This window comes from Acinonyx jubatus, chromosome B2 (assembly GCF_027475565.1).
Source record: "Acinonyx jubatus isolate Ajub_Pintada_27869175 chromosome B2, VMU_Ajub_asm_v1.0, whole genome shotgun sequence".
In the NCBI taxonomy this organism is placed as follows: domain Eukaryota; kingdom Metazoa; phylum Chordata; class Mammalia; order Carnivora; family Felidae; genus Acinonyx; species Acinonyx jubatus.
Window position 1 is genome coordinate 109,366,451 of NC_069385.1, and position 16,429 is coordinate 109,382,879.

General features: G+C 43.7%; 1 protein-coding gene across 3 annotated transcripts in view; it reads right to left on the reverse strand.

The window, feature by feature from the left end:
• BICRAL (BICRA like chromatin remodeling complex associated protein) overlaps positions 1–16,429 on the reverse strand; it is a 107,742-nt gene that overhangs the window by 79,007 nt on the left and 12,306 nt on the right. The window lies entirely within an intron of this gene.

Sequence of the window (16,429 nt, forward strand, 5' to 3'; positions counted from 1 at the left end):
GCTGATTAAGTCACTCTCAAAACATCCAATTCCTACTGCCTTCTCTTTATGTAGATATCCTTTATTACTACATTTGTGGAATTTTCATTAAATGATTCCCAGTCTTAAAAAGGGAGCTACCCACTCTTTTAACACTCTTTGGTGCAAGTATAATTACCACCCGTTTTTAATCTCAAATCTCAAACTGTTGAGACGTCTCCGTAAACCATCTAGCCTTCAGAGCGTTTATGTGAATGTTAATTATGATAGTGTGGATTGGGAAGGGGTGCCTTTGTGTCTAGGTTAATTATATTTACTTTTCCTGTAAATGCCCACAAAAATACAGTGGGGGTCTCGTTCTCTTTTAAATAAACATCAAGGGCAGGTAAACGATGGATTGGACGAGAATGTGATTTGGATTTTTAAAAACTCCATATGTAAGTCCCAGAAATGTTCCAAATTATTTTAAGTTAGTTTGTAATACATAGAGCAGTGGGAGTCCTGCGGATAAACAGAATATTCAGACCCATGTCCCCCAGATATTAGGTGAGTTTCAAATACCAATTATCTCTAGATTTAAATTAAGGGAAACTGTTTAGTTTCTATACCCCCTTAGAATTAAAAAACATAACACTAGTGCACCTTGCTTGCTTTTATAAGGATACTGTAACTAACCTATATTGCACCAGATAAAAATGTAAAGGTTGCCATACAATGTTGTCATATTCAAGATACAAAATCTTTTTAAAAAACAAACCACATCTTGCCCTAGTAACTGCTCTTCTGTCATTCACAATGTATGCTTTGTATTTGGACATGCCTTAAAAATATATTCAGTGATTTAGTATCACATAGTATCACCGAGGTGTTTTCTCAGAAAATGTGCTTCACATTCAGTCAGGGCCTTCCTGGAACAGTAGTCTTTGCATAAATTAGCATATTTCTCTACACTTGACAGTTGGACCAACCGGTTTTCTAATTGGCTTGGGAAATTTTTAAACATGTTTTAAAGTGCCCTTGGATTGGCTGGAATTTAATTATAATACCCATTTCGAAGAATTACATTTCAAAAGAGTTCATGGATTATTCATGGCAATTAGGGCCTACCAAGCAAGTTCTACAGCTGTTGCTCTACAGTTCCAATGAAATATTAATGGATTTCAGGAAGCTATTCTCCCGAGTCACCCAAAACCCCAAAGAAACACAACTTTGACTTTAAAAGATCGCCAAACAGAACTGAATTTATATACTTATAAAGAGTATGGGGCATTGCAGGATTTTTAAAGAATGTCCAAAGTATAAGAGCACCGACATTTCCTGAGAGCCTACTAAGTACCACCTACATACTTATATACATTATTGGCTAAACCTTCACACAAGCCTGTAGAGTAAGGTTTAATCGTCCTGATTTTGCAGCTAAGGCTCCCAATGATTTCAGTAATTTGCCTGGGGTCATCAATCTAATAAGGGCTGGTGGGGGACCCCAAGTCAGGTTGATGCTAAAACTCCCCCCTCTTCAAGGCCTGAAAAAGGATCTTGGGAACAAACACCCCTTCCTGTTTTAAACAGAGTTCAACACTGTGGCATAGGCAGAGGGGACAGCCCTCTAATTTGTGACAACATACTTTGAGAATGCCAGCTGTCAAATCTAATTTTAAATTTTGGGGTGTGTTGCAAAATCCCAGAACAGCAGTGGGGAGAATCTCAGATTCGCCAGATCACCACCAAAATGGACATCGTTAAATAATACGACAAAATAAAAACTTTATTTTTTCCCATGTGATTAAAAAAAAAACACATTTTAAAATAAGGGATATGCCTTTATACATAAAACTTTGAACTGTGGTTTATATCAACAGGATTTTGGTATCCGAATGCACGATTTGGAAGCTTTTTAAGAGGAAAGTTCTTAGAGTGGCTTGACTATATACAAATCACTTTAACAGTACTGCCTGCAAAGTATGTACAATTTAAATGGTCATTCCTGTGATTCCCATCTCTGTGTGTGATTTAGAAAGAAGGGCAAGTGGACATAGGAAAAAAAAAAGGAAGAAATTAAATTATAATTGAAATGTTCTAGCATGTGTTTGTGCCTCCAAATACACGTCATAAATAAAGTCTCCATGTCCGCATAATACAAGGTGAAATACATGTCGTCGTCGTTGTTGTTTGTCTTTTCTCTCCAAATGTTCCCCTTGGTTGGTGGGCCATTCTCAGAAGGGGAAGAGTGCAAATGCTGAGAGTAAGTAGCGATATGCATGACGAGATGTGTCCTGATCACAGAAATACCAAAATATTTCAGATGAGTTAGTGCTCTATAAAGTGTTTGTGAAATAAAAATTTTTAAATGGTCAATGTGTATAAATAAGGCGTATACCTTTATTTGTACCTCTAGAAGTACTTATATTCTGGGGCTTAAGTGCGTTGGCTCTGTACTCAGGCTGACCTGGGTTCAAATTCTACCTTTGTCACATCCGAGGTATGTGGCTCTGGGCAACTCACTTCACCATTCAGAGCCTCTACTTCCTCATCTATAAAATGGAACAATTATAATCATGTCTGAGAGTTATTTTAGGGATTCAGGAACTAGTGCATGCAAAATGTTTAGCATGGTAGCTGAAAGGTATGAGAGGTCACAATATTTAGCTAATACCATGTTGCCTCATTTTAATTATGTATCAGTGATTTATTTTAGTACGTACCATGTAATTTCCCAACGGCCATCTCCTATGATTCAACCTAATCTCTCTCTCTCATGTTCCTTCCTGGACGGGGAGCTCCTCAGGGGCTTACTATTCTCTGAGGGCCTAGCAGAGTACTTTGTACGTAGTTAGCTCACAATCAGTACTTGTGGGATAAAAGAAAAACAGCCCAGTGTACAAGATGCATTAGAACACATGAAATCAATCTATAACTAGAGACCTATATATCAAGGGAGTACAGTAAGTCTCCTAGAACCACATAAAACCACTGCCCAATGGTTCACAGGCAGAAGAAGCCAATGGTTCTTCCTCTCCCTCCTCCCACTCCCCACCACTCTCAAGAGTTAGAGCTCTATCACTGCCACTTTTTAGCCAAGTGATCTCTTTGCCTACTTTTTATTTTATTTTTATTTTTTATTTTATAAATTTTTTTTTCAACGTTTTTATTTATTTTTGGGACAGAGAGAGACAGAGCATGAACGGGGGAGGGGCAGAGAGAGAGAGGGAGACACAGAATCGGAAGCAGGCTCCAGGCTCTGAGCCATCAGCCCAGAGCCCGACGCGGGGCTCGAACTCCCGGACCGCGAGATCGTGACCTGGCCGAAGTCGGACGCTTAACCGACTGCGCCACCCAGGCGCCCCTCTTTGCCTACTTTTTAAACTTCTCCTACCTTTGTTTCTTCATCTGTAACATGAAGGTAACATACCTATATCTCAGGTTGGTGGAGGGACAGTTAAATGATGTCAGGTGTACAAAATCCTTGCTTTAGAACCGGATATGTAGTGGGGCGCCTGGGTGGCTCAGTGGTTAAGCATCCGGCTTGGCTCCTGATTTTGGCGTAGGTCATGATCTCATGGTGCTTGAGATCGAGCCCCGTGCCAGGCTCTGCACTGACAGCTCAGAGCCTTCTTGGGATTTTGTCTCCCCCTCTCTCTACCCCTTCCCCGCTCATGCATGTGCACACACTGTCTCAAAATAAATAAACTTTGAAAAAGAACCTGATATATAGTAATATCCAATAATAGTTACCATTATTCTTGTGACTGTTAATACTATCATTAGAAGTAATGTGGAACTGTTTTCAAAGCAATCCCAAACAAGCAATTTATTGGATTACAACTGTTTTCAAAACCTTGCCTACATTATTTGATACATGAATATAAACACTTTAAATCATCTTTGTAGAGACTAAGGCTATTCCAGTCATGACATATTTCAAGCTGGTTATTTTCCTTGACAGATTTTAAAAAGTCTGAACTACAAGCTTCTAGTACAAGGATAAGGAGTATAACAGAACTGTAAAAAAAAAAAAAAAAAGGCATTCAGCACTCCCACTGGCCTTGCTGTCTTACACATCTAGCCTGCTTCCCCACAGAGTATGTGAGGGGGAGGACAGTCATCAGGTTAAGGAGGACATCACACGTGGCTGGAAGGCATGGCTGGGATGTGTCAGTCACCAACTCCCCAGCCTCTCTGGTGCTCTGCCAGCACTCCTAACCTCTCCTAAACAGAGCATTCCTTCCCCACCACCAGGCCCAGGAGGATGGTGAACTACAGAGGCAGTAGAAGAGGAGTCTCATAGGCTTTAAGTCGCTGCTTTAAAGCACCCTCAGTGGGGCACCTGGGTGGCTCAGTCAGGTCACGATCTCACAGTTCGTGAGTTCCAGCCCTGCGTCTGGCTCTGTGCTGACAGCTCAGAGCCTGGAGCCTGCTTCGGATTCTGTGTCTCCCTTTCTCTCTGTCCCTCCCCTTCCCCCCCCCCCCCACCAAATAAATAAGCGTTAAAAAAAATTAAAGCGCCCTCAGAATTTGATGAGAAAGTCAGCCTCTAAGATAGAGGGAGTGTAGACACTGTAACCTCCACAAAGTATTTTGATTACTGAAGAGTCACATTCTTATTTGAGCGCAGCAAAGTTAATCAGGCATTTTTAGAGTCCACATGCAACACTCTGCAAACCATACAATTCTCTCTCGCCTAAGTCTTTTATTGTTTGTTTATTTATTTATTTATTTATTTATTTTAAAGTCTATTTCTTTATTTTGAGAGACAGAGAGAGAGAGAGAAAGCATGAGCAGAGGGAGAGAGAAGGAGAGAGAGAGAGAATCCCAAGCAGGCTCCATGCTCTCAGCACAGAGCCCAATGTAGGGCTTGAACTCACGAACCGTGAGATCGTGACCTGAGCTGAAATCAAGAGTCGGTCGCTTAACCAACTGAGCCACCCAGGCACCCCTCGCCTAAATCTTTTAAATACTGCTTCCATTCTCCAGGTATTTTGATACCCTGAGCAAAGGCGTAAGTACTTTTACACCTGCAAACGTGTATACATCCCTCACTGTAAATCATACCGGTCAACCAGCAGTTGGGTGTGTATGTATCAGTCCCTTGTGAGTTAGATTAACTTGAGTCCGCTCTAAGACAATCAGAAGGTTGTTCAGAGACGGGCAATCAGAGCAAAGGACAGATATGCTCTGAAGGTATAGTTCACATGGGGCATGGTGAGAACTGAATTGTCCCTGCCCTGCCATGGGCACAAACCAAAACTCCAGTAATCCTCTCCCCTTCTGAATGTGGTCTCTCTAGTCTCTGTGTTCATAGACCAACCCCCTAGATATTTTAGGATTATTTACCATTCCTTCTCATTGTCTTACTTGCCTCAGCTCATGCAACCCACCTCCAAAATCTCCCTCAAATGCAGCCCTTCTTCTCCAACTGCCTTCATCTCACTTCAGGTCCTCATCTCTGTCTCGCTTGGCCTCCCCATGTTACTTCCTTCCATTCAACCTTCTATCTAAATTACTACAAAAATCACCTCTGCAAACCTAGCGCTGGTTTCGTCACACCCCCATCAGCACCTCACTGCCCAGGGAAGCGCATTAGAAATACAGATTCCCAAGGCCAAACCCATTACCAGAGACTTGGAATTTCTGGGGAGAGCTGGGGTGCCAACATTTATATTGTCAAGTGGTCCATTAGTTACTCCACCTGCCTCCCAGAAGCACCTGCAGCCTCTCATCTCCCAGGACCCTGCGGTGCAGTCACAGGGAACATCCTGCCCCGGAACAGACTTGCCCAGTGTGGGCATATGCTTTTCCCTCTGTAAGGAATGCCCTTCCTCTTTGGGGGCACGTCCACCATTCTCCAAAGCCCAGTTCAAATGCCACCTCCTCGGGGGGTGCCTTCTTCCATCCCCTACAAGCAGTGGCTTTCAAACATCTGTGCCTGGCACTCCGAAGAAATAGATCTCACATTACCATGCAATAAATATGTAACTAAAACAAAGGTTTTGGGAAAAAATATCTAAATTTACCATGGAGGATGCAACTTGATACACAGTGGATCCCTGAACCACAAGGGTTTGAAGAGCATGCACCGGTCTACTGATACGCAGATTGTTTTATTGTACAGCACTGTAAATGTGTTTTCTCTTCCTGATGAATCTCTTTTCTTCCTTCCTTTTTCTTTCTTTCTTTCTTTCTTTCTTTCTTTCTTTCTTTCTTTCTTTCTTTCTTTTTCTTTCTTTCTTTCCTCTTTCCTTCCTTCCTCCCTCTTTCTTCCTTCCTTCCTTCCTTCCTTCCTTCCTTCCTCCCTCCCTCCCTCCCTCCCTTCCTTCCTTCCTTTATTTTATTTTTAAGTAATCTCTACACCCAACATGGGGCTTGACCTAACAACCCCGAGATCAGATCAAGAGTCACATGCTCTACAGACTGAGCCAGCTGGGTGCCCCTCTTTCATATGAATTTTTTTTAATTTGTTATTATTATTATTTTTAGAGAGAGAATGTGAGCAGAGGAGAGAGAGAGAGAGAGAGAGAGGAACCTTTAAAAAATTTTTTTAATGTTTATTTATTTTTGAGAGAGAAAGACAGAGCATGAGCAGGGGAGGAGCAGAGAGAGGGAGACACAGGATCCAGAGCAGGCTCCAGGCTCTGAGCTGTCAGCACAAGCCTGACGGAGGCTTGAACCTACAAACTGTGAGATCATGACCCGAGCTGAAGTTGGACGCTCAACCGACTGAGCCACACAGGTACCCACTTTTTTTTTTAAGTTTATTTTATTTTGATAGAGTCAGAGTTAGCAGGGGACGGGCAGAGGGAGGAGGGGGCGGAGGATCCCAAGCAGGCTCAGGGCAAAGACAGCACAGAGCTGGATTCAGGGCTCGAACCTGAGAACTGCCAGATCATGACCTGATCCGAAGTTCGACACTCAACCAAGTGAGCCACCCCGGCACCCCCCTTGTAGATTTCTTTATAAGATTTTCTTTTCTCTAGCTTACTTTACTGTCAGAATACAGCACGGTAAGGGGCCCCTGGGTGGCTATCGGTTAAGTGGCCCACTTCTGCTCAGGTCACGATCTCACTGGTTCATGAGTTTGAGCCCTATATCGGGGTCTCTGATGTCTGCACAGAGCCCTCTTTGGATCCTCGGTCTCTCTCTCTCTCTCTCCCCTCACCCCCACCCCCACTTGCTCGCTCTCTCTCTCTCTCTCAAAAATAAACATTAAAAAAAAAAACCTTAAAAGAATACAGCACGTAATACATATAACATACCAAGTATGTGTAATTGGCCGTTTATGTTATCAGCAAGGCTTCCCATCAACAGTATGCTGTTAGTGGCTACGTTTTGGGGGGAACCAGAAGTTATGCATGGATTTTTGACTACACATTGAAGGGTGGGGGGGAATTGGTGCCCCTAACCCCTATGTTGTCAACTGTATTTCAGTCTAGTCTCTTTTAGAAATGTTATTAGCTACCAGGGTGCCTGGGTGACTCGGTCGGTTAAGCCTCCAACTTCAGCTCAGGACATGATCTCACACTTCGTGGGTTCGAGCCCCACACTGGGCTCTGTGCTGACAGCTCAGAGCCCGGAGCGTGCTTCAGATTCTGTGTCACTCACTCTCTCTGCTCCCCCCCACCCCCCGCCCACTCTCTCTCTCTCTCTCTCTCTCCCAAAGATAAATAAACATTAAAAAAAATTTTTTTTAGAAATGCTATTAGCTACCTTGTAAATGGATTTCATGATCTACTAATAGAGGTGACCCTCATTTGAAAAATATTGCTGGGAGTAAATGACTCCCTTCTCTCTGCACGCAATACATACCTCTATTATTCTACTTCTCATATTCTACAGTAATAATCTGTTTACAGTCTGTCTTCACCCCTCACTTCCCTCCCCCAAACATGCACACACCATAACCAAGTCAACATATCCTTGGGCAGTTACAGCCGTTGACAAATGCAGAAATGAGAATACTGGAGAAGGAATCATTTAATTGCTTTTGCTTATGTCTTTTTTTTTGTTTGTTTGTTTTCTGGTTATGGCTCACAGAATGGTCTATCAGCAGCTCCCAAGAGGCTGGACCTAGGCATCTTACTGGCATCAACCCTTAAGTCAAAAGAAAACAGCCACTGTGTTTCAGTAGAATTTAACCAAGGTGTAGATTCTTTTCCCCCTCAAAAAAATAAAAACCACGTAAAGGCAAAACCAACCAGAAAATATTTTGTCAGGTTGCTACCCTGCCAAGATAGTGTAAATGTGGGCAAACAAATCTCTTTCTTAGATACTTAGAAGAAAATATTCAAAAACCTCAAAACCCTCCTTCCATACCACTTCAGAAAGGAAACCCTCCCCACCCCACCCCCGCCCCCACCCCGCAGGGCGGGTGCAGCTAGATCTTTCTATCTGTGCTGCCTGAAGCTCCATTTCTCACCAGGCTGTCCCTATCAACACAAGCAAATGAAAAAAGCATCTATTAAAAAAAAAAAAGAAAGAAAGAGACCTGAGCAGCTAAAATGAACCGCGGCAATGAACCCCAGCGGCAAGTTCCGGCGCGACTTGTACCTGAGATGGACGCGCGGGCGAGACTGTGGCCCGCAGGGGGAGGGATCCTGTTACTGCAAGCACGCGGCTCCATCAACAGGAAACCCACGTGCGCGACACCCTCCACCTGCACATCGCTCATTTGCAACATCATCATTTGTGTGATGCTAATTTGCTCCATGTCTTTCTACCTAAACATACTTTGGAGAGACTCCATGAAAATACATTGTAGACTCCGGGGCTGGCCCTAGAGCCGGATGGATAGTTACCAAGTGAAATGCTCTAGGGGCCAGAGGAGGGAGCGGGCAATTCTATCCAAGAAGAGAGGGGAAGAGGAGGCACTTTAAAGCCTGGTTTTAAAGGATGAGTAAGAGCTCTCTAAATAGGAGAGAACTCCAGGGAGAGGAACTTTATGCTGGGGGGCTTTGTAGCTCATGGCAGGGAGTCTGGACGACTTTTTAGCCTGTTGCTTTCCACACTGCAGGTCACAATTCAATAGGTTGTAAAATTCATGAGATTGTGACTCGCTTTCAGAAAAAAATGAAACAGCCTGGAATCGAAAATACCTGAATATATCACAGGTAGCGAGGTAAACTTTTTTGTGAAATTTGTTTTCATTATAAATGCATCTATTATATGTGTTGGTTTGTGATAAAAAATAAATACGACATGAGAGTACAATGTACAGCATAGGAATATAATTAATAATATGTAACAACTTTCTACGAGGACAGATGGTAGCTAGATGTACTCTGGTGATCGCTTCATAATGTATATAAATGGTGAATCACTGTGTTGTGCACCTGAAACTAATATAATACCATATGTCAACTACACTTCAATTAAAAATATATACAGTAAAACCTTGGGTTGCGAGTATCCTGTTCTGCGAGTGTTCCGCAAGACGAGCAAACATTTCTAATAAGTTTTAACTTGATAAATGAGCGAGGTCTTGCAATACGATTAGTATGTGACAGCGAACATCACATGATCACAACTGAGCCAATGGTTCTTGAAATTCACATTGATATACGAGTGCTTTGGATTACAAAGCATGTTTCCAGAATGAATTGTGCTCACGAACCAAGGTTTTACTGTGTATATTTCTTCTTGTGGCAATGATTAAAATTTCTCATTATTATTATTTTTATTGCAGTATAGTTGACACGGTGTTACATTAATTTTAGGTGTACAACACAGTGATTTAACAACCCTGTATGTTATGCTATGCTCACCACAAGTGTAGCTCCTACCTCACCATACAATGCTCTTATGGTGACCATTGACTGTATTCCCTATGCTGTGTCCTTCATCCCTGTGACTTATTCTTTCCATAACTGGAAGCCTATATTTCCCACTCTTCTTTACCCATTTTGCCCATCCCTCCGTCCCCTTCCCCTCTGGCAACCCCGTTTGTTCTCTGTATTTATGGTTGTGTTTCTGTTTTTTGTTTCTTCATTTGTTTTGTTTTTTAGATTCCACTCATAAGTGAAATCATATGGTATTTTGTCTACCTACAGAAAAAAAAAAGTATTTGTTACTGTGGTGGTGATTAAAATCGAAAACAAAAACAAAACCTGTTTAGGCAAAAAGGGGACCCACTTGAGGATGGTTTCAATAAGAGACTGATATGAACAGATTTGAATTTTATGAGGATAAGTATGCTGGCAGTGTGAAAGAAGACTGGACAGTGGGGAGAGCTCAGGGGACACGCGGTGGTCTGTTTTTCTAAGGCTTCCCCACACTAGACAGAGAGCCCCTCATGGATAGAAACTCTGTGTCACACAGCTCTGAATTCCTAGCACCTGGCACACAAGTAGGTACTGAATAAATGTCTGTTGACTGAGTGTGGTAACTAATCTTCAAGATGTCCCCAGGTAGACTCACCTCTTAGTATTCTCACCTTTATGCACCCCCCCCCCCACTTTGTACCACGGTGACCAACAGAATAGGGCAGAAGTGATTGTTTACCACTTCTGAGGTGAGAATATAAAGGCAGCAGCTTCTATCTGAGGTGCTCTCTCTGGATCACACATTCTGGGGGAAGCCAGCTGCCATGTCCTAAGGACACTCAGTCTATGGAGAGACCCACATGGCCAGGAACTGGGGTCTCTAGCCAACAGTCAGTGAGGCACCAAGGCTTTCTGCCTATTGTGTAGGTAGATCATCTCCCAGCCCACCCTTCATGTTACTGCAACCCCAGAGACCAGCTTGACTACAACCTCATGAGAGACCCTGAGGCAGAAACTCCCAGCTAAATGGTTCCCGGGGGTTCACTGGGATATAATAAATGCTTGTTGTTTTAAACTGCTAAATTTTGGGGGGTCCTGGCTGACTCAGTTGGCAAAGCATGTGACTCTTGATTGTGGGGTTGAGTTTGAGCCCCATATTGGGTGTACAGATTACTTAAAAAAATTTTTTTAAATTGCTAAATTTTGAGGTATTTTGTTATACAGCAATAGACAACTAATACAGAGTCATTCATAAAGTCTGGCAGAGCTGAACATTAATACCAGAAATACTAGAGTTATCCATTATTTACCATCATTTTGTTTTTTGTCAAAGAATCTATCACATCACATCTTCAGCCTAACTAGATTGGGGAAAGACCCAGGACCAAACCTGGACCAATCGGATCCTCTCTGCTTGTATTAATACTTGGGACACAGAAACTGACTCAGCTGTGGGGAACAGACTATATGGCTGGAAAGACTAAGGGTCAAGGCCACCATTTTGGAGCAATTATAATGGGGCCCATGCAAGGGGATGGGAATAGGAAGGTCGGTGTGTCAGGGAGAAGAAGAGATTCTCACTGGGTGTGGAGGGAGGGAAGAGGGTTGGAGAAAGTGCCTGATGATATTCTTTCTTCATGTTTTTAAATGCTTATTTATTTTGAGAGAGAGAGAGAGAGAGAGAGAGAGAGAGAGACTGTGTGTGTGTGTGTGTGTGTGTGTGTGTGTGTGTGTGTGTGTGCCAGCTGGGGAGGAGCAGAGAGAGAGAATCCCAAGCAGGTTCCGTGCTGTTATCACAGAGCCTGATGTGGGGCTCAATCTCATGAACCATGAGATTGTGACCTGAGCCGAAAAGAAGAGTCAGATGCTTAAACAACTGAGCCCCCCAGGCACCCCTGCCTGATGATATTCTAAGCCCCACGAGACCTGGTTGCCTTTCTAGCATTTGGGTTAGAAGACTTTCCTTCCTTATAATTATTCCTCATTTTCCTTGCGTGCCTATGCGTGAGTTTCCTTTTTTGCAACCAAAAGATCCTTGACAGGCTACCCACCAGCCTCTCTGCAGTGCTGGCCAGGAGAGCAGTGCCTCCGGCTGCAGCGGGCCAAGTATCTCTCCAGAGAAGGGTAACAATCTGCTGGAGACTGAGCTTTATTATTATTACTATACAAGAACTGCTATAGATTGAGTGAAAGGTCATTGCAGACCATCCAGCTCCTTTCACCTTACCTCCATTTTCACCAAGTAATCCTTTGATTATTAATGTACTTCAATTTTAAAAGGTGTGCTCTGGCCAGCTGACCTAACCACTCCAGTGCCTGGGTAGGCTCGCGCCCATTATAAATTCACAGGTTGGCTGTGGAGTACAAATCATTCTTGAGTACCCTCCACTGCATTTCCACTGGCCGCGGTCAAGCCCCGTCACTCACCCAACGAACCATTGCAGTGGCCTCTGGCAGGTAATCTCCCCTGCTCCAATCCATTCTCATCAACCTCTCTTCCTAAAACACAAAGCGGATGCCTCGCTCCCTGCTCAAAACCTCCGAAGGGGCCCCAGTGACTTCGGGATGATGAAGGTGGGCTTCAGCCCATCATCCACCACATCCCTCTACCTTCCCTCTGACTATTCTCCACTCTTGCCACGTGGTGTTACTCCAAGCTCCTCAAATACTGCCGGTGCCTCTCCGGCTCTGCTCATGTTCTTGCCATGGCCCGGCACCCTTCCATCTTTCCTTTGTACTTCCATGGAACTTCCTCTCTCCTTTGTAACACACACTGCAGTTGGCTTGACTTATAATTAGTTGTCCTCATGTCCATCCCTTGGTCATGAGCCTCAAGGAGGCAAGGACTATGCTTTGGTCAATTAAGAAAAAAATTTTTTTAATGTTTATTTACATTTGAGAGAAGGAGACAGAGCATGAGCGGGGGAGGGGCAGAGAGAGAGAGGGAGACACAGAACCCGAAGCAGGCTCCAGGCTCCGAGCTGTCAGCACAGAGCCCGATGCGGGGCTCAAAACCACTAGCTGTGAGATCACGACCTGGGCCAAAGTTAGACGCTTAATGGACTGAGCAGCTCAGCCGCCCCCTGTTTTGTTCATTTTTATACACACCCTCATCCCAAGGCCAACTATAGCATCTTGCGTCAATATATTATAGGAACATTTACTAAGTGTTTGCTGTTATTGGGGCACCTGGGTGGCTCAGTCCATCAAGAGTTAAGGGTCGGTTAAGGTCCCGCTTCGGATCCTGTCTCCCTCGCTCCCTGCCCCTCCCTTACTAGTGCTCACGCTCTCTCTCTCTCTCAAAAATAAATAAGCATTTAAAATGAAAAAATAATGTCCTGTATTACTGTATCAAGGTGCCTGGCTGGCGTTGGAGGCAGGAGGCACTCAACACATGGCCACAGGTGGTTGGGGCGGTAGGGACAAGTTCTCCCTGGACCTAATCAATTTAGGTGAGGCGCCCACTCAGCCTCTGCATATGTAGAGCTGAGAAAGCAGAGGTGGACTCCTGGTGACATCTAAGGTACAGCGTGACTGAATCTCAGCCCAACTTTTTTTTTTTTTAATTTTTTTTAATGTTTTTATTTATTTTTGAGACAGAGAGAGACAGAGCATGAGCAGGGGAGGAGCAGAGAGAGAGGGGGAGACACAGACTGGGAAGCAGGCTCTAGGCTCTGAGCTGTCAGCACAGAGCCCGACGCGGGGCTCGAACTCACAAACCTTGAGATCGTGACCTGAGCCGAAGTCGGACGCTTAACCGACTGAGCCACCCAGGTGCCCCCCTCCTTTTGTTTTTAATAAAAAAGGAGGCACAATTTCTCATATCCTGATAAACCAACATGCTTCTCTCCTCTTCCTCTCTTTCCCCCTGCCTACGTTCCAACTGTGACTCACAGGCACATTACGGAATGCCAGCTTCAGGTCAACCAATACTGGAGAATGGGCAGTTACCCGGTTTATGGGTTTTCGAGGAAGGGCACGTGAGTCAACCCAGGAGTGACTTTATTGCAATGCTCTCAAAAGAGCCAGCATCTACATGTGAAGGTCCTGATTTCTCCACTGACGATCCCTGTCCTGTCCCCAACTGCTCCTCTCCCCTCCGGAGTGGCGGGAAGGCCTCAACTCTCAGCCAACCCGAGACAGGCAACACAGAATCCTACAGAGCGTAACGACTTCAGGTACTATCCGAGAGCTTTACACACTCGTTCCCAAAGCAATCGATCCAGAAGCGCCGGCCAGTAAGCAGAAACCAAACAAAACCTATACACAAAACATACAATCTCTCCTCTTTTTAAACAAACATGAAAATGTCCACACACGAAGTTTCTATCTTTTAGAGGCTATACAGGAAATGAATACCGACTGGCTTAACCCCCCAGGTTCTAAAGAGGCAGGAAAGCATATGGCACAGCTTCCTCCCGAGACCTCCAGGGAATGACCAGCTTGTAGAACACAAGGATACCTGCAGCAGCTGTGGCTTTCTGGGCACCCGCACCTTTGTCAAGAAGCTGTCTTTCTTGACATGTCTTCACATCACAAGCTTCTCCTTTCACTTCGTGGTCATTGTTCAGATGGAAACACCCCTTATTACCCGAAGGGAGTTATGCTCTTAAAAACAAAGACTAGAGGGGCGCCTGGGTGGCTCAGTGAGTTAGGCATCTGACTTCAGCTCATATCATGATCTCACAGTTTGTGGGTTCAAGCCCCGTGTCGGGCTCTGGGCTGACAGCTCGGAGCCTGGAGCCTGCTTCGGATTTGGTGTCTCTCTCTCTCTCAAAAATAAATAAACATTAAAAAATCTTTTTTAAAAATAATAAAACAATACAAAAAATGGAGATGAAGGGCAGGGGGCGGGGCTCACTCATGAGCGAAATCACTACCTCCCTACCCATAGGCCTCCTAGGATGTACTCAGATTTGTGCCTCGGCAAATTTCGAGTTACTACATGGCAGGGACCCCTGGGTTCCCTTCCAGAGAGTAGAATTCACAACTGTTAGAGCCACAAACCCTCACGCTGTAGCCTGTTACATATGCACATTCCTAAACTTTATATGCCATTGGTCCCTCATCCAAATCTTTCACTTTTTATGAGCAAACCTTCAGTATTTTTACAAATGAAAGGAGGAGAAAAGTATGTGTAGCACAAACAGGTCCCCACTTGACAAGACGTTCCGCAGGAAATTAGCTCAGCACCCATATTTCCTTATTGCCATCACTTGATAATGACACAAAAAAATGTCCCTTCAACCTTGCCAATGAATGCTTTTGAACACCATAATGTCAAGGCGTCATTCACAAAACCATTTTTTTCAAACTTTTTTGACTATAACCTATAAAAAGAAATACATTTTATCTGGCAAGTCATGTATATGTATACATAAAACATATATACATAATATAAACCTGTTTATGCAACACAATGCATTCTGACATCTTCTGTTTCTTTTGCCTTGTTTTTAAAGATTTTATTAAAAACGTTTTTTAAATTTATTTATTCTGAGAGACAGAGAAAGCATGGGGGAAGAGGGAGAGAGAGAGAGAGAGAGAGAGAGAGGGAATATCCCAACCAGGTCTGTGCTTCCCAGCACAGAGACTGATGCGGAGCTCAATCCCGTAAACTGTGAGATCATGACCTGAGCTGAAATCAAGAGTTGGAGGCTTAACCAACTGAGCCACCCAGGTGCCCCTAAAGATTTTATTTTTATTTATTTATTTTTTTTTTATTAAATTTTTTTTTTTTTTACATTTTATTTATTTTTGAGAGAGAGAGACAGAGCACAAGTGGGGGAGGGGCCGAGAGAGAGGGAGACACAGAATCTGAAGCAGGCTCCAGGCTCCGAGCTGTCAGCACAGAGTCCAATGCGGGGCCCGAACCCACGAACCGTGAGATCATGACCTGAGCCGAAGTCAGTTGCTTAACTGACTGAGCCACCCAGGCGCCCCTAAAGATTTTATTTTTAAGTAATCTCTACACCCAATGTGGGGCTCAAACTGATAACCCTGAGATCAAGAGTTGCATGGTCTACTGACTGAGTCAGCTAGGCTGCCTTCTTTTGCCATTTTTTTAACAATGCAGACCGCCATCCACTAAATGGATTTCATGACCTTATTGGGTTGGAACTTATGTCTTAATATAGTAGTTTGTAGCATTTCCCAGCAAAGTGGCATTTTACAGAAAATAATGAAGTCCTACTTAAAGAAGACCTTAAAAGTTCTAGGCAGAAGAGTTTTAGAGGAGTAATTTTTTTGTTTCTTATTTAACTTTCGACTGCCAGGATACTTTAAAAGCATTTGATCTTAATAAATGAGTGTTGCAACAAAAGCCTTTAAATTATCTCAAAACCTTGTGGGTCACTATTCCCTTCACACTGAAGAAGAAAGAAATGAAAGTAGAAAAGGTACCCCCACCATGTCTGCCCCCCTCAATCTGTATTAAAAACTCAGATCTGTTTGGGAGTTAAAATTCAGCAATATCTTTTAAAAGAATCTTAAAACTGAGGGGCCTGGGTGGCTCAGTTGGTTAAGTATTGGACTCTTGATAGTGGCTCTGGTCATGATCTCAAGGTTCCTGAGATAGAGCCCTGTGTCAGGTCTGTGCTGACAGTATGAAGCCTGCTTGAGACTGTCTCTCTCTCTCTCTCTCTCTCTCTGCCCCTCCATGAGTGCATACACTCTCTCTCTCAAAATAAAGAAGTAAG